This window comes from Petaurus breviceps, unplaced genomic scaffold (genome assembly GCF_028583685.1).
Source record: "Petaurus breviceps papuanus isolate PSGF00001 unplaced genomic scaffold, PetGlider_PUasm1.0 47, whole genome shotgun sequence".
NCBI classification, from domain to species: Eukaryota; Metazoa; Chordata; class Mammalia; order Diprotodontia; family Petauridae; genus Petaurus; species Petaurus breviceps.
In genome coordinates, this window is record NW_027186349.1 from 3032068 (window position 1) to 3049465 (window position 17398).

A 17398-nucleotide genomic window follows, 5' to 3' on the forward strand; every position below is an offset into this window, starting at 1 on the left:
TAGATAGATAGATAGATAGATAGATAGATAGATAGATAGATAGATAGATAGATAGATAGGTAGAAAGCACAAGGTGAGTTGAATATGAAAGGATGCTATCTAAAAACAAAATCAAAGGGTGAGGGAGGAATATATTGGGAGAAGTAGAAAAGGAGAGATAGAGTAGGGTAAATTATCTCACACCAAAGAGGCAAGAAAATGGTTTCCGTATGGAGGGAAAGAGGGGGAAGTGAACCTTACTCTCACCAGATATGACTTAAGGAGGGACTAACATATACACTCAACTAGTTATCTTACCCTACAGAAAAGTAAAGGGAATGGACTGAGGGAGGGGGTAGTCAGAAGCAAATACTTTTGAAAAGGGACAGGGTCACAGGAGAATAGAATAGAATGAATGAGGAGGGGTTGGAATAGTATGGAAGGAAATATACCTAGTCTTTCACAACATGACCATTTTGGAAGTATTGTACATAACTATACATGTATGACTTGTATTGAATTGCTTGCCATATCAGTGAAGGCTGGTGGAGAGGGAAGAAGGGAGAGGATTTGTAACTCATAGTTAAAAAAAATAAATGTTAAAAAATGCTTTTTACATGTAAATGGGAAATAAATTATACAAGCAATGGGGTATAAAAATCTATCTTGCCTTACAACAAAGTAGGGGGGAAGGTGATGGGGGGGTGATAAAAGGGAGGGCAGACTGGGGGAAAGGGTAATCAGAATGCATGCCATCTCAGGGTGGGGATAGGGCAGAAAATAAGGAGAAAATTTGGAACTAAAAATCTTGTGGAAATGAATGTGGAAAAATAAAATTAATTAATTAATTAATTAAATCAATTTCAGTGTTTTAATTGGGCTTTTTAATTGTATTCTTTTCCTAGATTTTTAGTTTAATGCCCAATTCATTAACCTGTTCATTCTCACTTTTATTGATGTACACATTTAGAGACAGGAATTTTCCCCATAATATTACTTTCATTACATCTCAAAAAGTTGAACTACTTACATTCCTACATGCAATAACAATAATGGTAACTTGTGAAAGTTTTTTCTCAGTATGAGAATAGTTGAAGGATATAGAATCATATATGTGTGTGTACATACATGTGTATGTTTATGTGTGTGTGTGTGTAATTTTACATGTAACTGGGAAATAAGATATACAGTCACTGGGGCATAGAAATCCACCATGCCCTACTGGAAAGTTGGATGGGGTATGGTGGAAGATATAGGAAAGAGAAGCTTGGGGGAAGGAATATTTAGTGGGATCAATGTTTTTGGGTGGTAGGAAGGGGGAAAAGGGGGAGAAAATTTATAACTCGAAATCTTGTGGAAATTAATGATGTAAACTAAAAAATAAAAATAAACTACAAAAAAAAGAAAGAAATTCAGTAACCAGGAGACCAGTGTAGAAATTTAAGAAAGTATGAGAAGAGATGTCTACATCATCCAAATTGGCTGTGGGGAAATTAATGATAACATGATGGAACTTCTCATAATGAATAATGCTTGCAAAATTGCATCATCATCTATCTTAACTGCAGTGATCCCATCTTTTCAACATTGTGTTCAACATTGCCAACATCTCAAAAAACACAAGAGTCATGCTCCAATTTCTGCATAACTTGTGACCAATATGCTTTGTTGCTGGGACTGATCATATCATTAAGATAGATCTCCATGCTTCTCTGATACAGGTTTTTTTTTTCTGTTTTGTTTTGTCTTTTGAATATTCCAGTGGGTAACTTGGGTGCGTTACCTGCAGTCTTGCAAGGGATTCAAGAAAATATTGCAGAATGGAGGAATTGTATCATTGTGTCTCCAGATGTTGGTGATATTAAAAGAGTGACATCAATTGCAGACAGACTGAATGTGGAGTTTGCTTTGATTCAAGAAGAAAGAGAGAAGGTAAATGAGGTAGATGAGGACAGTTTTGGTCATCAGTGTGAAGGATCATGTAGTCTTCCTTGTGATGACATGGCTGCCACATTTGGCAAGTTGTTCAATGATGGCTGTGTTTACATATATACAGATAGATCCAGATACATGTGAAAGATCAAATAAATATATTTAATTATTTATTTTAGAGAATTGTAGGACAACTTGAATGTTGACATCTTTTGTTAATTGGAGTTTAAATTAATTTCTTGAACTTAGTTTGAACAGTTTTGATAACTTTAATTATGGCCATTGACCAATTTGCTGATGGAAATTTGAAGACAAATCAGTTAAGGACAATGTAGTATAAATGGATGTAGTTTTACATATTACTTCTAAGTTGACCATCATATTGCTGTAAATTTCTGCTTATTTCTAAACAAAAACTTTCCATGTCGAAAAATTCCAAAATGATTTCTGGCATTAGAATTATTTAGAAATATTTATATGTAATCTGTTTTCAGACTCTAATGTCTAAATTAAATTATCTGACAAGTCCTGACTCTTGGTAGTGCATTACAAATTGAAAAGGGATATCGCACAGAAAATCTCAAAGCTTTACAAATTCACACTCCATTCTGCCTTATAATATTCATTTATCATAGCATTTAGCTGCAACTTTTGCTTTTTTTTTCAGGAAAGAAAAATTGACATTTCAATGATTGGGCTCCAAATCATTGAACTTTCAAACAATTAAATATAGAGCAATGTATACTCACACTTGACTAAGGCAATATTTGGGGCTTAAATCCACTAAAACCTATTCAATCTTAATTTTTCTCTTTGAAATGAGTAAAGTTTGGGAATCATCAAGAATATTAAACATATGATTATATAATGCTGCTTTCCCTTTTTTGTGGTTTTTGTACTTATGTTATTTGTAGTCTAAAATAGTTAAAAGTCTCTAGCAGTTGATTCATTAAGTTATCCCTAAGTTAAAATATTTATCTAGAAGGCAGTAATAAAGGAAATTTGGGGGAAAAGTATTTGTAGATAAATGTTAACTGTTTGATTAGAATACCAGATTATTCCCAAGAGTGTCAGTGAACTCATTAAACCATTATTTTGTTATATGAAAAATGACTGTTTATACATTTTTTCTTAATTCAGAAGTCAAAGGAAACTTGGTTGTCAATACAGCACCACTCTCCTTATCCCCCAAAAAACACACAAACAAACAAACAAACAGAAACCCTGAATAGTATCTGATCTTGTTTCTTAATGCACTTTGGCTAGATGATAAGTCTGTATAATTCAAACCAAAAAAAAAGTTACATGCATTGTGCACACCAATCAGTGGTAGATAATGTCATCTCACAATTTTCTAGGTAAAAATAGCCAACTGCGTTATCTATTTTTAATTACAGCAGTATTTAGGAATTTCTATTCTGGCATTGAAAGAATCTTTAGAATAACTGACATAAAAAAGGATAATTTATCTGACATTTCAGTTGTTGGCATCAACCTTACTTCATCTTTCTATACAGTAAAAGAGCATCTGAGAGAGAATTCTAAAGTAATCTGCAAGAAAATTATGTGCTACAGTTTAAATGTCCAGATTCATAAACAACAGATTGAAAAAAAATGACTTTCTGACTGCTAAGTTCATCAAAAATGTTAAAAGAAGGAACTAAAGACACTACTTTGGCTTCATATATAAGCTATCCCAAAAGACTTTGTGCTGTTATTTATGTTTGTGTTGTTGGAGTACAGTGGAAATAGTATAACTAACATTCAGAACACGTGAAACCCATTGAAATGATAGTGACCAGAACTGATTTTATCCTCTAGCACAATCCAAGATGAAATCTATATAGACAGCCTGCTCTCATGAGAAATCATTAGCATTTATTTAGCATAAAATTTTTTGCCTATTTTTGAAATAAATTTATGATACTAAATATGGCTGTCTTTACATATATACAGATAGAACTAGATACATGAGAAAGATCAAATAATCTGTAAAGATGTCTTCAAGAGAAGATGCTAGTATTTTAAGGTATTTTGTTTCCTGTGGATCTATCTAGATTGACCCATAGTAAATGAAACTGCCGGAGTCTCTCATTTACATCCGATTCTGCTACATGCAGGTAGAACCAGCTTGTGTCACTTTTCAAATAAATTGACTGGGGAACCATGATTATACCAAAGTTACCCCAAAACTTTGCCATATCAATCAGTAAGTATTTATAGTATGGATCTTTCCTTTATTAGCTATTGTTATTTTTTTAATGCTTTATTAACTTCTGGGTTACATTATTTATTTCTGCCATATTTTTAGTTACAAATTTTTCCCCATTTTTCCCTACCCTCCACCCCAAAATAGTGCTCCCAAAAGATATCCCCTCCTCCAATCTGCTCTCTCTCTGGTAATTTATCCAATACCCCCTTCTCCTTTTCCAGTAGGGCATGGTGGGTCTCTATATCCCAATGCCTGTATATCTTATTTCCCAATTACATGTAAAATAGTATTGATAATACTATTTATATATTTTTAAACATTTGATTTTAAAACTTTGAATTCCAGATTCATTACCTTCCTCCTTTGTCACCCACCCTTACTGGGTGTGAGTATAGTGACCTATACTCCGTATAGGTTGTCCATGTTTAGCTATGCAAAACATTACCATAGTAGATATATTGTAAAAGACTGACTATATTTCCCTCCCTCCTATCCTACCTATGGTTTGTTGTGTTCTCTACTTTGATCCTATCCCTTTTCAAAAGTAGGTGCTTCCAACTTCCCTCTCCCCCAGCTTACCCTCCCTTCCATCATCCCCCCCTCTCATCCCATTACACCCTATTCTCCTGTAGGGTAAGATACCCTATTTAGTGTGTATGTCATTCTCTCCCTGAACCAAATTCAATGAAAATAAGATTTTGCCTTTTTGACTTCCTGTTCTTCCCCTCCATGGTAACCATTTACCCTTGCCACTATTATATGAGATAGTTTACCCAATTTTGTTGCTCCCCATCTCCTCTCATCATATTCCTCTCTCACCTCTTAATTTCACCTTTTAAGTATCATCTCTTCTTATTAAATTGGTCCTGTTCCCTCTGTCTATGTATACCTGAAAACATATATACACACATTCACATATGTATTCATTTGCCCATATACCCTCCCATATAGACATGTATATGTGTGTGTATATTTATTTATTTATATTCCTTTCAACTATTTTCATACTGAGAAAAGCTTCATAAGTTAAAATTATCATTTTTCTATGTAGGAATCTAAATAGTTCAACTTTGATAAGTTCTTTATTATTTCTTTTCCCGGTTTACCATCTCATGCTTCTCTTGCCTCTTGTACCTGAATGTCAAATTTTCTATTCAACTCTGGTTATTTCATCAAGAATGATTGAAAGTCTTCTATTCCACTGAATGACCATATTTTCCCCTGAAACATGATACTCAGTTTTGCTGGGTAGGTGATTCTTGGTTTTAATCCCAGCTCCTTTGCCCTTTGGAATATCATATTCTAAGGCCTTCGATCCCTCAGTGTAGACACTGCCACATCCTGTGCTATACTGTTTGTGTTTCTACAGTACTAAAGGTTTTGTCCCTGGCTGCTTATAATATTCTCTCCTTGATCTGGGAATTTTGGAACCTGGCTATAATATTCCTAGGAGTTTTATTTTTGGGATATTTTTCAGGAGGTGATTGGTGGATTCTTTCAACCTCTATTTTGCCCTCTGGTTCTAAAACATCAGGGCAGTTTTCCTTGAGAATTTATTGGAGGATGATTTCTAGGTTCTTTCTTTGATTATGGCTTTCAGGTTGCCCAGTAATTTTTGAATTATCTGTCCTGGATATATTTTCCAGGTCAGTTGTTTTTCCAATGAGATATTTCTCATTGCCTTCTATTCTTTCATTTGTTTGGATCTGTTTAACAGCCTCTTGATTTCTCATAAAGACACTAACTTCCATTTGCTCCAATCTAATTCTGAAGGAATGATTCTCCTCAGTGTGCTTTTGAGATTCTTTTTCCATTTGGCAAATGGAGGTTTTTAAGGCATTCTTCTCCTCATTGCCTTTTTTAGCCTCTTTTGCCATTTGAGTAAGTCTATTTTATAAGGTGTTATTTTCCTCAGTCAGGCTGTTGACTCTCATTTCATAATTTTGTTGCATTGCTCTCATTTCTCTTCCCAATTTTTCCTCCACTTCTCTTTTTTGCTTCTTAAGGTCCTCTATGGACTTAACCAACTCGTACTTTTCTTTGAAGCTTTTGGTGCAGGAGTTCTGACTTTACTGTCTTTCTCCTGTTCCATGCTTTGGTGCTTTTCTCACCAAATAAGAATGTAAAGTTGGTTTACTCTATTTATTTTGCTTCCTTTGCCTGCTCATGTCACCACTCAGTCACTTGACCCCTTGACTTTTGCCACAGTAGGACTCTGTCACCAGACAGGGGAGCTCCGTCCCGAATGCTGGTATTTTGTTAGCTTCCAAAGTTATTAGATGGGTGTCCTCTCTGAATTTCTACATGCTCTAGCAAGCTGGTCACACACCCCAGGGCCTCCACCCTAGACCACAATCCAGATCCAAGCAGGTTGAAGCAAGAGTGATTACCCCTCAGACTAGTTGCTTGGTCCCCCTACACACTGCAGGCCAGGAGCTGAAGCTGCCATGTGGGGGCAGCTGCAGTGCCCTGGTTCCTCAGCGGCTTCTCGCCATGGAGGAAGAGGCTGACCATACTTCCAACTACTGGATCCCAAAGTCCACACTGCACTGACCTCTCACTTTGCCCTTAGCATTTATTTGTTGATAATTCTGGAAACTGCCACAGCTCCTGGTTATCTGGAGTCCCTCCAGCTGGTGGTTGGTCAGGCCCACTCTGGGGCTAAAATCTCTGGCTCACAAGGGGCTGAGTTTGGCTCCCACAGCTCTGTGCTGGCCATGTCCTGCCAGCCTTCCGGGCTGTCCTCAGGAGGAGGTTTGCTCATTTTGTGGGTTCTGTAGCTAAAAAGTTTGTTCAGAGTCCCCTTTTACATGAATTGGGGAAGGTGGAAGCCGGAACCCTGTGCAAGTCCTGTTTCTACTCAGCCATCTTGCCTCTGCCCCCTCCTTTATTAGCTATTGTTGATGTCCAAGAATTGTATTGTTTGTGGTTCTTATAATGATCACGTCACTGTTACAAAATGAATTTCCTGTCATTTCCTCTAATATTGTACTCAGGTATTTTAAGAAAAAAAAATATGTTGCATTCCAAAAAGCAAAAAAAAAAAAAAAATCAAACAAAAAATGTGTTGCAAATTTCTCTTTTGATAAGAAAAAAAAGATTTTAAAATTTTTTTGTCAGAACAATAGATGAAAAATTACAATATTAGGACGTCCACCCTAGACTGCAATGCAGATCCAAGCAGGTTAAAGCAAGAGCGATTACCCCTCAGACTGGTGCTTGGTCTCCCTACACTCTGCAGTCCAGGAGCTGAAGGTGCCATGTGGTGCTGTGCAAGTGTCTCAGAGGCTTTTCGCCCTGGGGGTCAAAGTCAGGCACTACCACTTCCTGGTCCCAAAGTCCAGACTGTACTGACCTCTCACTTTGTCCTTTGTGTCTATGTGTTGATAAATCTGGAAACAGGCACAGCAGCTGCTGATCTGGAGTCCCTCTGGCTGAAGGCTGGTCAGGCCCGCCTGGGGCTAAAGCCTTGGTGAGGGGCTGGGTTCGGCTCCAAGAGCACTGTGCTGGATTCCTGCCGGCCTGCCAGGCTATCCTCAGTGGGAGGTTAGCTTCTCTGTGTCATTTTGTGGGTTCTGCAGCTCCAAAGTTTGTTTAGAGTCCCCTTTTTACATGGATTGGGGAGGGTGGAAGCCAGAGCTGCAGGAAGGTCGTGCTTCTACTCTGCCATCTTGACTCTGCCCCCCCCCCCAATATCTTTCTCTTTCTTAAAAAAAAAATCTTCCTATCTAATAATTCTTTCCCCACTGTTCACACACATTTTCATGTTTCATCTAACCTTAATGTAAAGAAAAAAATCTTCATGTGATATACCCCTGTAATGTAATGCCAAGGAAAGGCAACTTCCCAAGGTTCAAAATACCAGCATAGGTGCTCTCCATTTTATTCAATGACAAACCAAGAACAGAGAAGATCAAAACATGGCATCATTCAAAATACAGCATTTACTAAGTGTGATTAAATAATCTCCAAGTACTACCCCACCCCAGGACCTTCCAATCATTCAATCAATTACAAAGTCCCTGTTCTAAGTACTACTCCATCCCTAGGCTGTACCTTCATTTAGTCAACCACAAAGCTCCTCTTCTCAAATGGAGATTAGTTTCCAAACATAAGTAAAGTACCTTCATTTGTTCAATCACAGAGCACAAAAAGGTCAAAAGTTCCTCACCCCTGGATCACAATTGAATCTACCCCAGAGTTACAGCAAGTTTAAGCACAGCACTCAATACCCAAATGGAGGTCTTTTCTTCATCTTGACATGAGGCAAGTTCTCAGCAACCTTAGTTCCTGGGGAGACAAGGCTTAGCAAGGCCACACACAAGATACATTGCCAGTCCCTTCATTAATTCATTGTCTGTCTGTAGAACAGTCCTAGAACCCCTGAAAACATTAGCAAAACCCTCTCCCAGGATTTCTGTAAACATACAACAAGAAAATCCTTCTTCAGGGCTTCTGAACCAACAGAAAGGTTCCCAGACCCCTGCAACAACAGCACTGTCCTTCACCAGTGGACAGTATTCACTCTCTGTCTGCAGGACAGTCTCAGGGCTTCTTAACCAAAAGCCAGGTTCCAGGACTTCTTAAGTAACAGGACTGTCTTTCACCAGTGGACAAATCTGGCAAAACAACATCAAAACAGACAGACAAAGTACCAGCAAAACAGCCATGTCTCCTCAGTCCTTGGCAGCTCAGGGGGCAGGTCTCAAAAGTCCAGGGCAATTCAAAGTGGCACTCAGCAATTCTCTCAGTCTCTCTGCCTCCACGAGGTGCTGCTTCCAAAAAGTTCTTCTGCCTCTCTCTTGTCTCTCCAAATCTACATCACCAGCTTCTCCCAGCTCAAGACTTTCTTTTCACATCAACAAGTCTATCCCACAGTTGGGATTAATAAGCTCTGGGTTTTAACACAATCAATTTGAAAACCAAGCCAATACAGGGGAATCTTTAATTGCCATTACTATCACAACCCAGACCCTGAAATTCCCTGCTTATATCCCTTCTTCATTTTACTATGAGATTTCTAGAAAAATTTGTTGACACTTGCTCCCTTCATTCATAATCATGCCATCACTCCTTTCAATCTTTGAAAACTGGCTAGTGAATACATAAATCTGCTGAAACCTCTCTACCAACTTTAGGCATACTTGTTGAATACAATGACATTTTTTTCAGTTTCTATCCACCTTGAATTTTATGAAGTTTAAAGTACTAAATAGAACTTATTTTCTGGGAATTTTCCTCTCTACTGGTCTCTATGCCATCCTTCACCAGTTATGTTCTTATGTTTTCACATCTCCTTTACAGCATCTATTGCTGATTCATCCATCTATGCCTCCTGGAATGTACATCTTTCTTACCTCTGTCTCTTTTTTTGGAGGGGAGAAGGCAGGGCAATTCGGGTTAAGTGACTTGCCTAAGGTCACATGGCGAGTTAGTGTTAAGTGTCTGAGTCCGGATTTGAACTCAGGTCCTCTTGACTTCAGGACCCATTCTCTATTCACTGCACCAGCTAGCTGCCCAACTTCTTTCACTTTTAGCTTAGCTTGGATGTCTAATATTGCAACAAACTTTCCTTTATCACTCTAATTGCTTTTGTCTTGTTCTTCAAGTATTCTGTGGTGTTTTAACCCAGATTCTCCTTATTCCATACTATTACTGACCTTAATTTGACATGTTTATGACTTGATTATATCAATACCCTTCTAACTTGTAGTAAAGTGTTAGCATTTTGCATTCAGGGAATAATTTTTCCCTTTTTGTTTTCTTTTCATCCTAATCGCTAGTACAGAACACCTAGAAATTGCTTCATAAATGTTAACATTTGTTGGCAAATGTGTCAACCAATGTGCAAATTGGCATTAAAGATGTTCCTAGGTGTAGAGACAAACTGTTTCACCTATTGTAAAGTACCATTTTTATTATGCTAAATTATCAAAGATACATTAGTAAAAATAATAATAATTGGGAAAAAAGGAAACCATAGGCTTACTTGATGCTTACATAAAGGAATAGTTTAAATTGCCTTAAAAATATGGGGACATTTTATGTGTGAAGTGGTGTTTATGTTGAATTTAAGTAATCTTAAATATATTAATCTTTAACTATTAAAACAGGATATTTTCCTTGGCTTCAAGAGAAGTCATATGAACTGAGTTCAAATAAATCCTAGGTTTATCTGCCTCTATCTATCACTCTCCAAAACATTTATAGAATTGGGCATGGTGAGACATTTCTGCGCTCCCTGCTCCTGAGAAGGCTGTAACTGATAAATTGCTTTTGTTTGGATGTTCTGAGTTATATCAGTCCTAAAGCCAGTCACTAATCTAGAGCTAAAATGATGAATCTAGGGAGCTACCTAGTTTCCTAAGGGTGGGGGGATGAGTCAAGACTCTGTGTTAATCAGCAGTACATCCAGATTCATAAGTGAGACAGTGAGAATTAGATTCCACCACCACCAACAAAGCAGAATTTACAGAAGATATCAATTAGATCTCTGAAAATTGTTACAAGTTGTGCTATGAATATAATAATAAATGCATTCAATTTGCAAGAACCAGAATTCCTTGCTTTTCAGGTTCATAGGCATTTAGTATGGTGTCTTTTAACTAATATATGTATTTTAACTAATTGGTAAATGAATGAGTGGTGAATTGACAATTTAACCAATAATTTGATTATTTATAGGTTACTCATTATAGGGTAAACCCCGATGCTTCAAGGTTTGAAGAAGTAGTAAATATCAACAGGTGAACTGGATAAACATTTTGGCATTCCCAAGGCATTTAACCTAAAATTTTATTGTTAGATGTAGGACAATTTCTCTAGTGGAATGAACTAAAAAGCAAATTCATTTTTTTGACTGATGAAAAAGGAAAACTTTTTATTCATTGAATAATTATTAACTAATTATACTTTCATTCTTCCATGCCTGCGTTGAATCAGAATAAATAAATAAGAAGGCAACTCAGAAAGATTGACACAATTTAAATTACCTTGGAGAATTCAAAAAACAATGAAAATATATTATTAGAAGATTTTTATTCTCCCTAGATAGTAGAACAAGAGAGAGCACAAGTGAAAAGTTATTATTAGGCTACCAACATTTTTTCTGAAATCTATCAATGTAGTTTCAATAGTAAAAGTGAAGGAAAGAAAGAAATAGAATCATTTTTACCTATATAATGGGTGCATGTGGTATGATCATTAATAGTTTAAAATCTCAAACCTTTCCCACCACACACATATGGTAAAGGAAGAATAACAACAATAGGCTGGATGGATGACTTTAATATCTCCTCATATTTAAGGCCTAGGCCCCCAGAGAAGTACAACTATTACTTAGTCATACTTATCTTCTTTCAAATTCCTTGGATTAACCCTGTGGTAGAAGAATACACTATCATTTCTCTGCTCACTACCTTAGATCTGAGGCCCTCACATTATTCTTTTAGTGATACAATCAGAGATTTATACTGATAGTGCTTTTTGTGACATTTACAAAGCTCCAAGAGAAATAATTTCTGGGTAATTTAACCATTTTATTAATAATGCCAGCATTTTAATAAAAGGATGGTTATTTGGTTATCTTTTTCTTAGACTGAACACAATCATGGCAATGCTCTCATGACTAATATACCCTTTTAGATGAGGTCTGTTCTCCAGGGTGGTAATCAATTCTGATTGGCTAAAATTAATGAGAAAATGAATATTACAATTTGGGGTTAGACCAGGACCTTGATTATATTTTTTACTTCTGAGTTAGCCCCATCCTTGGGCAATCTATTAAAAAAAATATCCCCACGGTAAACTGGGTAGGACCCAATAGCTGTCCCACCTAGGTGGATTATAGATAGAGGAGAAGGTTAACTCAACCTTCAGAAACTAAGGTCCTGAAATGGGGATAAAAGTAAAAATGGGAAATATACATCTCCCCAAATCAATGGTTATTCATAATTACATATTTATATTCATCTTAAACAAAATATTTTAAGTAATAAGTTTAAATAAATAATATAGACATAACAAGTATCTACATATTAAAGCAAACACAATTATAAATATATCAAAATTTCCCATATAAACCTGAGTGTACCTTTCCTCTGAGGTATTCAATATATTAACAGTAGAGTGAGTAAACACTTATTGAAAGTTGAGCAGAACATAAGCAAAGAAAAGATACGTTTTCAAGGTAACTCTTTGCTCTGGATTACAGAACTAGATTTCAAGTTCGACCAGCTATTAACTTAATAGGATGCTGCTTCATTTTAATCAGATTGAAGCGAACAGGGGTTATTGCAAACCAACTCAGACTGACTCCTTGTCACTGGTAAACCAGCCCAGCCAGCACTGTCCTCAATAGAGTTTTGCATTACCCAGTCAAATATCAGCATCCCTCTTTCTACATCAAAACAGCCTTTCTTTCCCCTTTCTATTTTTCTTTCCTTAGCCAAAGAGATCAATACATTGCAACAGGCATTTATTTGCTTGTTTGTTTCAATGTCTAACCAAGGCTATAAACACTCCACAGTCCCACTTTAGTTGTCTTTGTGGACACTGGAAGAGATTATTCTTCTCCACCCATTCCATTTGGCAGTAAGTCTTCATATACTTGGAGTAGACACCCCTAGCCCCAACTCACTGAAGGATTTGCAAACCCTCCTTTACTTTCAAAGTTGTGTAGCCTGTCTGCTGAAATGGTTTTCCAGGTTTTGGCTTCTGCACATGCTATAGCTTCTTGTAACCAAAGGTGAGAATTGGGTGATACCAGTGGACACCAAAGGTGGAAAACAGTCTCACACCAGAGGTACTCATCTTCCCTGAATATACCCTATACCTCATATATAGATATCTAGACTGCCCCCATAGAATGCAATCTCCTTAAAGGCAAGCACTCTCTCATTTTTGTTGTTTTTATTTTCTGAATATTTAGCATAGCACCTAGCACATAATAAATATTAATAAGCTTTTTTATTTGTTCCAAATACTTCATTAAAAAGTATGAAGGAAAAAAAATCACATGAAAAATAACAGGTTTAACTTTCATTTGAGAAAAAGAATTCTCAAGATATGAAGTATAGAGAAGAACTGCAATTTTGGTTGCTGACACAGCCTAAATTTCTCTTAGTGCACCTTGAAAAATGAGCTTTAAATTTTATCTTATTCCATTATTATTTTTCACTTATAACAAGTGGTCAAACATTTTTGGCATTATGTGCGCTATATTGAACAAAAATGTAATCTGTTAAATAAGTTTTAGTCTAATCTGACAAAGATTTTTTTTGTATATTGCTATCTGGAAATGTGATTAAGGATAGATTTTTTTTCTACTACAGAAGATGATGAATACAGAAGGATATCTTGCCTGCAATTGATATTCCATATGAAACATCTGGGTCATGTACAATAACCACTATAAAAATTAAAATACATGCTAAACTGGTGACATAATTGTTATACTATACCTCTCTATATTTCCACAGAATATTATATATTTAAGAGATATTGAAAAAGCCGGACTATTTTTTGACAATAAAATGTGCCTCATTCAAAGTAAAAAAAGATGGTTAATTAAAGAAAAAAAAAGAAAAAATGAGATACTTAGTAACAGTAGATAAGAAAAGTAGTGCTTTATTCTTTAGATCTTATTTGATATAGTTTTAAGAATGCTTGGGAGGGGCGGCCAGGTGGTGCAGTGAGTAAGAGCACCGGCTCCAGAGTCAGGATGACCTGGGATCGAATCCAGCCTCTGATACTTAGCACCATACCCAGAAATAACTGGCCATGTAACTTGAGCAAGTTACTTAACCCCAATTGCTTAAAAAAAAAGAATGCTTGGGGATGGAAGAAGAGATGTATAGTTATTATTTGAGAATACATTCCCCCCAATAAAGCACTTGTCAGATTTTGTTTCCCCTTCCCCCCAAAAAATAGATATTGCGTCACATTTGTATGAATTGTACAATGGAGTAAAATCTCTAGAAGCAGCTAAAATGATAACTTTTCATTCAAAAAGTTCATTTCAGGATCTGAACTCTGAAACCATTATCATTCAACCAATGACTCTGCCTCCTACTAAACATAGAGTCAGTGTGGACCATGATTGGGTTTATATGATTGCTATATTGAAGAAATGAGTCTATTTGGTAAAATAATTTAACATTTCCAAAGCCATAACACCTACTGTGAGCTCTCAAATCATACATGAAGTACATCCAACCATATCACCTACAATAATTTTTCTTCAAAATTGTGAAATTGATTGGCATAAGCTTAATGCAAAAAGGTATAGTGGAAAGGATCTGTATTCACATAATACAAAATTCTTTAAAGAGGTGGTAATAATCACACACAGAGGAAAAATCAAGTTCTTATGGAACAGGAATACATATAATTTGCAAAAAAAGTTGATGTTTTTTTTTTCTTTTCTAGATATCAAATTGATATTTGAAAAAATAAATGCTTCTACTTTGCAAAATGTTAGTTTTTCTTATTGCCTTGCCAATTCTCTAAGAGAATAAAAAGTCCTAAAATGAGCTAGAATAAGATGACAGCTATTAATGGACATAGAACATAGGCAAGATGTTCCAGGGACTATGAAGGGCCTAATGGGGATATTGGTGGCACTTTCTTATACCTCCATAATATTAAGAAACAAAATCAAAGTTAAATTTTGTTTAATTATACATTCATCTGCCCATCTCATCTGTTCATTCAGAAAAGCACCTTCTGCAAACTACACAGAAAATAGATGCTTAAGTGCCTTATCACATTATCCAGGCAAGGTTATATGATGTACCTTTAGTAGGTCTTAATAGAAATATCTGGTGCCTATAGCAGACTGATAATATATTTTTTATTAAGACATACTAGAGAAACTTGAGCAAATGATAGCTTGATAATATCAGCAAATAGGAGAAAATTAAAAAAAAATATGAGTCTTTCAATTAAAAGTCCATTTTCCTAAATGAATTCTATTTTAAGAAAACATTGTTGAACTTCATAAAACAATCATAATATGACATATTTATAAGTAAATTCATATGTTATATTTACACAAAACTTAAATGTCCTTTTATGTATTTATACATTTGCATTAAGTATGTATGTATGTATTTATGGACTTAATTCAGTTCCAGTTCTTTCCAAAAGAACAGAAAAGTATTCTAGTATCATCTTTAGGTGAACCTAAAACTTGAATCATGGGAAACTGTGAGAAAAACAATAGCAGTGCTCCATGCCTGATCCAGGACAAGTATCTTGCTAGAGTAAAAGCTAAGAGTCAAAGCACCCCGCACAAGAAGTATATAAGTGTGTTGCAAAAATACAATGGGAAAACTATAGTCATAAAAGTGTCACTTGTCTTGGCCATATGTGTCTCTTTTGTAAACATATCTTTGCTTATGAACTTTATATGTGTCTGTCTTCTCTTCTTATTGAAGCTATTTGCATTTGTGGGAGAGTATGCCCAAGTTTTACACAGAGATATGTTGTAACTCTTTTCACCATGCCAATTCAGTCTATGCATTTTTTTTTAGTTTGAACTAATCATTTTCTCTAAATGGCTTTCAGAAGATAAATACATTGATGATGTCTTATGACTATACACATACAGTGAACATTGAAACTGGGCTATTCATGTACCAAAGAAATCATGTACCAAATCTGTGTTACAAGACTGGAGAACCTGTGACCTTAAGGCCACATGTGGTCTTCTAGGTCCTTTGGTTCAACCTTTAGACTGAGTCTAAATTTTATGGAATGAATTTTTTATTTTATAGAACAAGTCCTTTTATTAAGGGGATCTGTTCTGTGAAGCTTGGATTCAAGCAAAGGGCTACAATTGAGGACCTAGAGAGCAACATGTGGTCTTAAGATCACAGGTTCCCCACTCCTGGTGGGAGTTTGAGCGTAGCCTAATGTTATATGATGTGGATTTCTATATGTCAAGGTGATATATTGTGATGCAATATTGTAACACAATTAATATACTATAATTATCATAATATAACAATATAATAAAATGTGATTAATAAAATATGATCAATATAATACAATGGCATGTCATAACAATAATACAGTATAACATAATTTAATATTAATATATAACAGAACATAATGTGATTACTTCTATGTAATAAATGAAATAGAGTGCCTTTGGTGGTGAGGACAAAATTGCCCTCATGTAGATAGGAAGGTGTAAGTTTCAAGTGAAGGAATGCTGCCAATCGGGCTAAAGTATAAATCTCTCAGCATCCTAGCTGTAACTCTGTTATGAGGAATAAATTTCTTCTACTCATTATTTTGGATTTCAGGCCCTCTACATAAACACAGTTAGCCACTCATGTGGATGGTATGTTATATCCTAAGAATGATAATTTACATAACAATAAGGCAAAATCAATACTATTAATATAAGAAGTACTCATATAGAAGAAATTCAGGAATAAATATCTATAATAATAAATATATGTGTGTACATACATACATCACATATATGCATGTATCTCTATGTATGTGAATATACTTAGTGCCTTTGGGGAAGAATGGTAACATACTTCCAGAAATTTGTCAGAGAAAAAAAATTAGTTAGGAAAATCCAGTTGTTTGGGATAACACAACTTTAGAAACGAAAGCTTCAGTGCCTTCTTTCTATATCAGGAACTGTTCACAAAAGTTTTACTATGAACATGACTTCATTATTGAGTAAATTGTTCTATTTATAAGCAAAGCTCACTGGGAATGACACCTTAGTCAACCTAGTTGAATTGTGTTGTTCATCTCTGATCCTCTGCTGTTTCTCCTCTGGACTAATGTTTCTACAGCAACTGTACAATCCTTTGCCTCCAGATTTAGACTTAGCTGATAGATGCCTTCAGAAAAGGAGTATTATGGTCTTTCAGGGAAAACAAAAAGCAACACAAAACAAAATATATATACACACACACATACACACACACATATTAAAACCCTACTCATTTTTGCCTTATAGCAGCAAGAGGGGGCAAGAGAGAGAGAGGTATTTTCTGTTTTTCATCTCAGCAGAAAAGTATAACTTTTCTTATTCTTTTTTTCCCTCTAAACAGAAAATGGAAGTACAGAACTTTTCAGGTGCTCATTTGACCAAGCAAAAATTATGAGAGACAGAGAAAGAGACAGAGGAGAGGAGATATAGAAAGAAAAAATATCTTTTCTTACAAGGTTCAGACTCTGATGCCTCTTGGGAAATGACCTAAAATTATGCTCATAAACAATTTTTTTTCTTTTATATATAAAATT

The 17398-nt window shown here is 35.6% G+C and overlaps 1 pseudogene; it reads left to right on the top strand.

The window, feature by feature from the left end:
- Positions 1-7599, top strand: part of LOC138171801 (ribose-phosphate pyrophosphokinase 2 pseudogene) — a 20529-nt pseudogene extending 12930 nt beyond the window's left edge.
- The last annotated feature ends 9799 nt before the right edge of the window (positions 7600-17398 follow it).